Genomic DNA, 10,485 nt, shown 5'->3' with positions numbered 1-10,485 from the left:
AACCTAGGTGTCTATTCCCTCTGGAAGTCAAACTCTAAGGCTCACTAAGAAGGCCAGAAGGAGAAATGGAGAGCTGCCACAGGAGTGAGTTGTAAGCAGCTTCTTCCAATGACTTTCAAATAAAAATGCATGCTTAGAACTAAGGACTTCAATTTTACTTGTTTTCTCCTCTTACTGCCAGCCTCTTTCCTTTAGTTTGGTTCAAGATAAGAGTGTTATGATTTCCCTCTCCCAGTTTTTTCTGTTGTTCTCTTGATTGTCTTTGCTCCTTAAATACTGTGAACTTCCGCCGGGCGTGGTGGCTCACGCTTGTAATCCCAGCACTTTGAGAGGCCGAGGCGGGCGGATCACGAGGTCAGGAGATCCAGACCACGGTGAAACCCCGTCGCTACTAAAAATACAAAAAAATTAGCCAGGCGTGGTGGCGGGCGCCTGTAGTCCCAGCTACTCGGAGAGGCTGAGGCAGGAGAATGGCGTGAACCCGGGAGGCGGAGCTTGCAGTGAGCCGAGATTGCGCCACTGCACTCCAGCCTGGGCGACAGAGCGAGACTCCGTCTCAAAAAAAAAAAAAAAAAATACTGTGAACTTCCTAATTCACTTTTTCCATCAGTGTTAGCTGCCGACTTTTACAACTGCTAGATTTGTTATTCAGCTTAAGATCTCCCTAGTAAGAATTGTATAGCCACATACAAAAGTCCAAATGGAACTATACTTCACCCCAAAACTAATAATCACATTCCCTTTTATACTCAGCATTAGGCTGTTATTAACCCTAACACACCTTAATTGGACCTTAGGCCCCTACCATTAACTGCTAATATCTCCCAGAGTCTCAGAAGAAGTTAAGAAACATCAGGTATAAGAATGGTTATAGTCCAGTTATTTTCTGAATCAGTAATAATCTATTTACGTCCATCTAAGGTGTTTGTCCTCCTTAATGAGACTAATTACATCCAGAGAGTAATTGGTACTGACCTGTTTTCATAAGCAATACATTTATGTCACCTCAATGTGTAACCCCAGGAATATTCTCATGTAATCAGATGTTCTTCTCATGTTTAGCACATACAATTTAAACCACCATCACCACTCACTCTTGGTGTTCATCTTTCATTAAAACTTAACATATTGGCCGGGCGCGGTGGCTCACACTTGTAATCCTAGCACTTTGGGATGCCGAGGTGGGCAGATTACGAGGTCAGGAGATCCAGACCACGGTGAAACCCCGTCTCTACTAAAAAATACAAAGAATTAGCTGGGCGTGGTGGCGGGCGCCTGTAGTCCCAGCTACTCGGAGAGGCTGAGGCAGGAGAATGGCGTGAACCCGGGAGGTGGAGCTTGCAGTGAGCCGAGATTGCGCCACTGCACTCCAGCCTGGGCGACAGAGCGAGACTCCATCTCAAAAAAAAAAAAAAAAAAAACTTAACATACTAATTCAACAGAAGGGGTCTGAGATTTTGGATTTCACCATATTATAAAAGGATGTCTACTGTGGGTAGGAATTCACAAACAAAAATGTATGATCTAAAGTGTATCTCTGATTACTACCCAGAGAGCAAATGAAATGGCTGAAGCTTTACAGACCCAACAGACCAGCATAAACTTATTGACTATAGAGATATACATGTACACAGTACATGCATAACAAATTTTATTCAACTATGCCCTAATGTAAAATTAGGCTACTTTCACTATTATAAAGCAATATTATGAGAAATGTTTTTTACAATTATAAGTTTTTCATGATTATTTCCTTTAAGATATCTTTTAAAGTGGACATACTTGATAAATGAGTATCCAAAAGGTGAAGAATTTGAAATAAATTACAATTTGTTTTCCAAAAGATTCTGCCAATTTCTTTCTTGCCAATAATATATAAGAACCTATTTTACTACTTGCTAGAACTAGAAATGTTGGCTTGCTTGTAAAAAAAATTTTAATGTTGGCTGCTTGTAAAAAAAAATAGTGCTGATTCTTTTTACTTAAATTTATATTTTATTGATGATTCTTTAGCTTGAAATTCCTTTCTAAATTGTGTATGACACTAGTCTTTTGATTTCTCATTGTTTAACTTGCCTGCTTTTTGTACTTTGCATGTTTCTCTTATTGATGATAACTTTGCACATATTAAGTATATTAAGTATACTAATTTAATAAAGTGAAATTTTACAAAATTATCTACTTATCTCACATATAATCTCAATCAAAATCACAATGGGAATTTTTATAGAACTTGATAACCTGATTATAAAACTAATCTGGAAAAATAAATATAAATATATGAGTTGAGTTAAAACATTTTTTATAAAAAGAATGCACTTTCTCTGTTGAATATATGTTATATAGCAGCACTTAAAACCAGAACAATTAATTATCCATAAGAGGAATTTAAAAAGTTTCTCTACCTCACATAATACAACAAAGTGATTCGAATGTAGACTTAAAATCTAAAACTAAAATAGTAACTATAAACAAGCTTAAAGACAAGATAAATTTTTTTTTAACTTTTTTTAAGTTCAGGGGTACATGTGAATGTTTGTTATATAGGTAAACTTGTATCATGGGGGTCTGTTGTACAAATTATTTCATCACCTAGGTATTAAGCCTTGTACATATTAGTTATTTTTCCTGATCCTCTTCCTCCTACCCCCTTCCACCTTCAATTTGTCACCAGTGTGTGTTCCCCCACCATGTGTCCACGTGTTCTCATTTAGCTCCCACTCATAAGTGAGAACATTTGGTATTTGGTTTTCTGATCCTGCATAAGTTTGCTAAGGATAAAGGCCTCCAGCTCCATCCACGTTCCTGCAATGGGCATGACCTCATTTTTCATGGCTGCATAGTATTGTGTGGTATATATGTACCACATTTTCTTTATCCAGTCTATCATCGATGGGCATGTAGGTTGAATCTATGTCTTTGCTATTGTGAATAGTGCTGCAATGAACATATGAATACATGTGTCTTCATAATGAAATGATTTATATTTATTTGGGTATATACCCAGAAATGGGATTGCTGGGTCAAATAGTATTTCTGATTTTAGATAAGAAAAGATAAATTTTTAAGTAAACCTTTTGTTACTGGGGGGTCCTTGTTCACAGAGCTTCCAAGATGGTGGCAAGCTGCTTCCAAGATGGTGGCAGGCCACTTCCAAGATGGTGGCAAGCCTCATGTCCTCTGACCTGGGGTTCTTGGCCTCACAGATTCCAAGGAATGGAATCTTGGGCTATGTGGTGAGTGTTATACCTCTATTAGAAGCCATGGGTCATGGAAGAGAACCATGGAACCCAGTGACTAGTGTTCAGCTGGATTAGAATGAATCCGGGCACTTAGCCGTGCAGGAACAATGGCAAGCCTTTAGCCTGATCAGGAGTGGCAATGGGCTCCTCACTGGATCAGGAGCACAGCGGACACCCTGCTGGATCTGGAGGGATAGAAGTCAGCAGTGGATCTGCCATGGCTGCAAACAGCAGTGATAGACGGCTAGCGAAAGCTCAGCTTGAGCTGTAACAAACATGGACCAGAAGAGTGCAGTTGCAAGATTTAATAGAGTGAAATAGAGTGAAAACAGAGCTCCCATACAAAGGGAGGGGACCAAAAGGGGGTCGCCGAATGCCTGGGTTTATATCCCGATCCTTGTCTCTCCCGCTGTGCTCTCAGGCAATAGATTGGCTATTTCTTTACCTCCTGTTTTTGCCTAATTAGCATTTTAGTGAGCTCTCTGATTGGTTGGGTGTGAGCTAAGTTATAAGCCCCATGTTTAAAGGTGGATGCGGTCACCTTCCCTGCTAGGCTTAGGGATTCTCAATCGGCCTAGGAAATACCAGCTAATCCTGTCTCTCAGTTCCCCCTCTCAACAGGAAAACCCAAGTGCCGTTGGGGAGGTTGGCCGACGACTGCTCTAACTGCTTCTTGCTGAATTGGGGCATAGTAGGGGTGGTGCAGTTGAGATTTCCTCAGGAGGGGTGCCTTCGATGTCATTGACATCGGAGCATGGGCTAGCAGGCCGGTCCAGGGGTCCACAGTAGATCTTAGTCATAGACTGCATCTGGGGCTCCATTTGAAGAATGATTGGTAGTTTTGCAGCTTTGATTCCAGAAGAGACAAACTTAACAAGGAGGTTAAAGATACAGGGATTGATATGTATGGCCTGCAGTGCAGGGGATTACTTCTTTGGCACACTTTACAGGCCCTGACTATCTGCTTGATAGTTTTGAAAAGGCCTGGTCCAGTAAATAATAATTTGGCCATCTGATGGGTGCTATCAATGCCTAAGTGGAAGGTTTGGTGACGGGCTTTAAGTAATTTCTATTGGTTCGCTGCAGGCAAAAATATTTTCCTTCTTCGGTGGCTAGCCATCTGGAGGGGAGGAAAGTATGTCCTTGTGAGGTTCCTTATTCTATTTTTCCTGCTGAGTACTGGGGCTTGGTTTCCCAGAGGGGATTACCCTCTACTAGGGGTCCTTCTATAAGCATTTCTAATGGAGCGTCCTGCCTTGTGGCTCTTTTGACTTTAATGGCCACTTGGCGGTTTTCTTCTATTTTCCTTTCCTTTCTGATGACCCTGGCAGTGTAAGACTGTCACCTCTTTAGGTTTCTGTACAGCCAATAATAATCCCCTAATGGATTCCTGATGTTTGATAAGTGTTCCCTCGGATGTTAGGAATTCCCTTTCTCTCTATATTGCTGCATGGGCATGGTGGACTAGGTAAGCATACTTAGAGGCTGTATATATATTTACCCTTTCTCCTTCTCCTAATTTTAGTGCCTGAGGGCTATTAGTTCTACCAGCTGAGCACTAGTTCCTGGAGTGAGGGGATTACTTTTAAGTATTCTATTATCACTGACCACTGCATGCCTTACTTTTTTAAGTCCTTTTTCTACAAAGGAACTTCCATCAGTATACAAGTTGAGGTTGGGATCAGTCAAGGGAAACTCTAAAAGGTCTCCTCTAGCTGCATAGGTTTGAGCAATTACTTGTTGACAGTTATGATCTATCTTTTCTTCATTGTCTGGAAGAAATGTAGCTGGATTAAGAGTTGCACAAGTGTGCAGTCGCAGCACTGGCCCTTGAAGTAATAGAGCCTGATATTTAAGTAAACGGTTGTCTGACAGCCACAAGTCTCCTTTAGCAGTGAGTATGCCATTCACATCACGAGATGTCCACACAGTAAGATCTCTTCCCTGTATTATTTTAACTGCTTCAGATACTAAGACTGCTACTGCCGCCACTACCCGTAAACAATGAGGCCAACCCTTTGCCACTACATCAATTTCCTTACTCAGGTATGCCACAGGTTGCAAGCTCATCCTTGGGACCTGTGTAAGGACTCCTAGAGCTATTCCTGTTTTTTCTGTGACATATAAAGAAAAGTCTTCCTGTTGGCAAGCTTAACACTGAGGCTTGGGTTAGGGCCTTCTTTAGGGCCTGGAAAGCCGCTTCTGCTTCAGGTGTCCATCTTACTAAATGGGTATTGGCTTTCTGAGTTTCTTTAATTAGTGTATATAATGGTCTGGCTATTTCGTCGTACCTGGGAATCCATATTCAGCAGAAACCTGTTATGCCAAGGATCCTTCTTAGTTGCTTTAGGGTTTTGGGATAAGGATAAGCCAGTATAGGTTGGATACGTTCCTCACAGAGGGCCCTGGTGCCTTTGGACAATTTTAGCCCTAAGTATTTAACCTGCTGTGAGCAGAGCTGAGTCTTTCGTGTGGAAACCTTGTAGCCACAGGGAGCAAGGAAATTTAAGAGCGCCTGGGTGACTTGATGGCACAAGGTTTCTGAACGGGTGGCTAAAATTAAATCAACCCCATACTGAAGGACAAGACTGTCCAGGTATGAGAATTGGCTCAAGTCTTGGGCTAATGCCTGGCCAGATAGATGGGGGTTATCCTTGAACCCTTGGGGTAAAACAGTCCAGGTGAATTGAGACGTTTGGTTCAAAGGATCTTCAAAGGCAAACAAGAATTGAGAGTCAGGATGTACAGGGATGCAGAAAAAGGCATCCTTAAGGTCCAGGACTGTAAACCACTCTGCTTCCTCTGGTATTTGGGAAAGCAGAGTGTAAGGGTTAGGTACAGCTGGGTATAGAGGAACAACAGCCTCATTGATAATCCTGAGATCTTGCACTGACCTCCACTGTCCATTGGGTTTCTGTACTCCTAAAATTGGAGTATTACAGGGGCTATTGCATGGTTTTACTAGGCTTTTAGGTCCTTAACAATCTTTTGGAGTCCTTGTTGGGCCTCAGATCTGAGTGGGTACTGCCTTTGGGAGGGAAAGGAGGTGGAATCCTTTAGTTTAACTTGAACAGGATGGGCATTTTTTGCTCATCTATACTGTCCTTCTGTTGCCTAGACTTTAGGATTAATTCCTTCCTCAAGCAGGGGACAATAAACAGGTGTTCCTTCTCCTATGTTCAGATGTATAATGGCCCCTGCTTTTGCTAGAATGTCTCTCCCTAACAAGAGAGTGGGGCTTTCAGGCATAATTAGAAAAGCATGTGAAAAGAGTAAAGTTCCCCAGTCACAACTTAGTGGCTGGGAGAAGTATCTAGTGACTGGCTGTCCTAGGACCCCTTGGATAGTGACAGATCTGGAGGACAGTTGTCCAGGACAGGAGAGTAAGACTGAGAAGGCCGTGCCAGTGTCCAGGACACAGTTAACCTCCTGGCCCTCAATGGTCAAGCATACCCGGGGCTCTATGAGGGTGATGGCATGGGCTGGCGCTTGCCCCGGGCACCCTCAGTCCTGCTGCTGGATCATCTGGTTAGTGGCTTCTGACTCAGAGGACCTTCGTCCCCTGGGGCAATGGGGCTTCCAGCGATTTCCTTGACATAAGGGGCATGGATGATGGGGCGGCTTATTTCTACTTGGACAATCTTTTTTAAAGTGTCCTTGTAGACCTCACTGGAAGCAAGCCCTATTAGGTTCGATTTGCCTAGCTTTTCCCCTTTCCAGGGCTTCCAAAGTCTGCTTGCCTGAGGGCCATGACTAAAGCAGTGGCATTTTTTTTTATCCCGTTTGTCCCATTCCGCCTGCTCCTCCTGATCTCTATTATAAAAAACCAAGGTTGCCAAGTTCAATAGGGTTTCTAAGTTTTGCTCTGGGCCTAAGGTGGACTTTTGAAGTTTTTTTCTAATGTCTGCAGCTGACTGAGTGATAAACTTATCCTTGAAGATTAGTTGGCCTTCAATAGAGTCAGGTGACAAAGAGGTATGCTTCCTCAATGCCTCCCTTGGTCTTTCCAGAAAGGCAGTAGGATTTTCTTCCTTTCCCTTTGTTACAGTGGACATCACTGAATAATTCATAGGCTTCTTCCTAGTTTTCCTTAGTCTTAGCACACAAGTTAGCAAATGTCTGTGGCACCAATCTCCATGTTCTGATTCTGTGTCCCAGTGAGGGTCTACACTGGGAACTGCCTGCTGGCCTGTGGGGAATTGTTCTCTTTCCTCTGTTGTCATCCTATCATTGACCTGACTGAGATACCAGAGATTGCCAAACTCTCGGGCTGCAGTTATGACACTCTCATTTGGGGTTAGTGTCTGATTTAGCAGTAACATTATATCTCTCCATGTCAGATCAAAAGATTGTCCTAACCCTTGTAAAACATCAATATAGCCATCAGGGTTAGCTGAGAATTTACCTAGGTCTTTTAATTTGCTTTAAGTCTGAGAAAGAAAAAGGTACACGCACCCTGGCTGTGCTGAATTCTCCTCCCACTGCTTGGAGGGGGCATAATCAGGGAATATTGGCACTGTTTGGTTCATTGTTTATCCCTTTGTCTATCTCCTTTGGACCATTTGGGTAAAAGGGGGGTCCTTGTTAGTTAGGGAAGGAGTCGGGGGGACACTGGGATAGGGAGGTAGACTCTGAGGGCTTCCTGTAGGGCACAAATCACACTTTTTACATAATTGCGAGTTGTCTCTTAATGAAAAGAAAGTTTGTACATATGGCACTTCACTCCATTTGCCCTCCTTCCTACAGAAGAGGTCTAGCTGTAAGATGGTGTTATAATTTATACTTCCCTCAGGAGGCCAGGTTTCTCCCCCTTGAAGAGGATATCATGGCCAGGCAGTACTGCAGAAGAATATAAGTCATTTCTTTCTTAGCGTCTGAGGGTCAAATTGGTCCTAATTCTCCAGAATACATCTTAGGGGCGTTTTTGCCTTGGGGTGGGGGGAACATTTCCCATCTGAAAAAAGAACATAGGGATGCCAACACCCCTAGTCATTTTCCGATGAGCATTAGTCCTAGAGCGTTCTCTAAGTGCCTAATGCTTATTCTTTTCCAGGGTGCGTAACCCCCCATGGACCTCTGATTATAGGATTAGTTATGCTCACTGATGTAGCAGTCCTGCACCTATTTTCCCGCCTCTCTTGACCACAAAGGGGTTCAGGCTGCTGGATTCTAGTGGTCCTTCACCAGCGTGCCCAACATTGCCTTTGTGCTCAGGGGTGAATCCTAGAGCTGGGCTGGGTTCCTGAGTATTTCATAACAACCCAGCTGCCCCATCAAGATGCATTCCCATAAACAATAGTTCTTATGCAAATTCACTTCAGAGAGGATGTAGCGAAGCTTTTGAGTCAGGATTGAAATAGTCTTTTGATTCTGTTAAGTACTTTAAGGCTTGGCTGAGTGCAAACAGCTCGCACATTTGAGGAGACCAATTATTAGGCAATTTTTCTAATTCTGCTTCCACAGGAGTCTCTGTATCAATTACTGAATACCCATTGTGGTTTTTTCCTCAATCACCTGGGAGGGACCATCTATCGTCCTGTCCTGAAGGGAGTTCCTCCTAGGTCTGGTCGGATCTTTGTATGGTAATTAAGATTTAAATCCCCTGTTAGAAAATCTGCTGGGTTAAAAGAATTATCAGTGGTTGGAGTTACATTACCCTTTTCTAATAGAATAGCCCTATACTTTAAGATTTTTGAGTTAGTAAGCTACCTTTTTGCTTTTTTTTTTTTTTTTTTTTGACTTAGAATAATTCTGAACTGGTGAGGTGTGCTAACAATGAGGTTTCCTCTAAAAGTTACTTTTCTACTTTTAGCAAAGCAGTTGCCGCTACCGACTGAATGCATTTGGCTCATCCGTGGGTTACTGGGTTAAGGATTTTTGATAGGAAAGCTACGGGTTGTCAGTGGTCTCAGTGCTTTTGGGCTACGCCCTTATTTACACTGACAACAAAGTGGCATTGGAGTGTTATAGGGTCACAGAGAAGACCTTCAATTATCAATTACAGGTTTTAAATTTACCCTGGCTTTTAAAGGAATAGGGCACACTTTTTTTCTACTATTTCTATCTTTTTCTTTTTTTTCTCTCTTTGACTCCCTCTTTGTCTCTTTCTCCATCTCTCTCTCTCTCTCCGTCTCTCTATTTCTTTGTCTCTCTCTCTCTCTCTCCATGTCTCTCTCTCTCTCTTTGTCTCTCTATTTCTTTGTCTCTCTCTCTCTCTCTCCATGTCTCTCTCTCTCTCTTTCTCTCTCTTAGCCATTACAAACTTGGGGCCCTGGCAAGGGTGGTGCAGAATGGGTCCTACATAACTGCCCATGTCAAGAGCTGTATACCTAAATCGAGAGGGACACCGCGTATAAGACTCCCTGGGTTATAGCCTAGGTGCCTAAGGACACAGCATAGAGCTTCCTTAGATCCCTTTGGAGATACAACTTGCTAGAGGAAATGAAAGTCTGAACCATTAGTACCTCGGAGGCAGGGATCTGAGGAAGTAGATTCAGAGGTAAGGAGAATTTTGGGGCTACACTTTCAAGGAAGTCATGGTTGGGACAGAGGTATGGGTCAGAAGGAAAGGTAGGGGCGCACGCATGGGTGACTGTTAAGTAGAGACTTCTGGCTGTGCCATGATCTTATCCAGCTACTGCCAGGAGTTCAGATGACAGCTTTCTGCCTCTAGTCGGCCCTCAGCTTCCCCAAGAAAATTGAAAGTGGAAGCTGGCTCCAGCCAGACCAACATCCCCAACCCAGATGGGTTGGGTGTTGTTAGAAAGCCCTTCCCCAGATAGCCTCACACCTGAGTCTTAAGTCTGGCGGCCACGCTAATCGTTTTTAACTGGCCGACAGGTGCCCGGTATTTTCCTCCAATTATAAGGAGAGATAGGACAGAATAGCAAGCGAAAGTGGTCCAACGTTACTCACCACTTTGGAGGTCCCTTCGTGGTCGCCAAAATGTTACCGGGGGTCCTTGTTCACAGAGCTTCCAAGATGGTGGCGAGCCGCTTCCAAGATGTTGGCAAGCCTCGTGTTCTCTGATCTGGGGTTCTTGCCTCATGGATTCCAAGGAATGGAATCTTGGGCCATGCTGTGAGTGTTATACCTCTATTAGAAGCCATGGGTCACAGAAGAGAACCATGGAACCCAGTGACTAGTGTTCAGCTCGATTAGGAAAAACCTAGGCACTTAGCCATGCAGGAACAATGGCAAGCCTTTAGCCCGATAGGGAGCAGCAGTGGGCGTCTCGCTGGAT

General features: G+C 43.3%; 1 pseudogene; it reads right to left on the bottom strand.

The window, feature by feature from the left end:
• Nucleotides 1-3,904: 3,904 nt before the first annotated feature.
• On the bottom strand, nt 3,905-8,196 carry LOC129462927 (uncharacterized; annotated as a pseudogene).
• Between the last annotated feature and the right edge of the window lie 2,289 nt (nt 8,197-10,485).

Source organism: Symphalangus syndactylus, chromosome 14 (assembly GCF_028878055.3).
Source record: "Symphalangus syndactylus isolate Jambi chromosome 14, NHGRI_mSymSyn1-v2.1_pri, whole genome shotgun sequence".
NCBI classification, from domain to species: domain Eukaryota; kingdom Metazoa; phylum Chordata; class Mammalia; order Primates; family Hylobatidae; genus Symphalangus; species Symphalangus syndactylus.
This window is presented reverse-complemented; position numbering and strand designations above follow the sequence as displayed.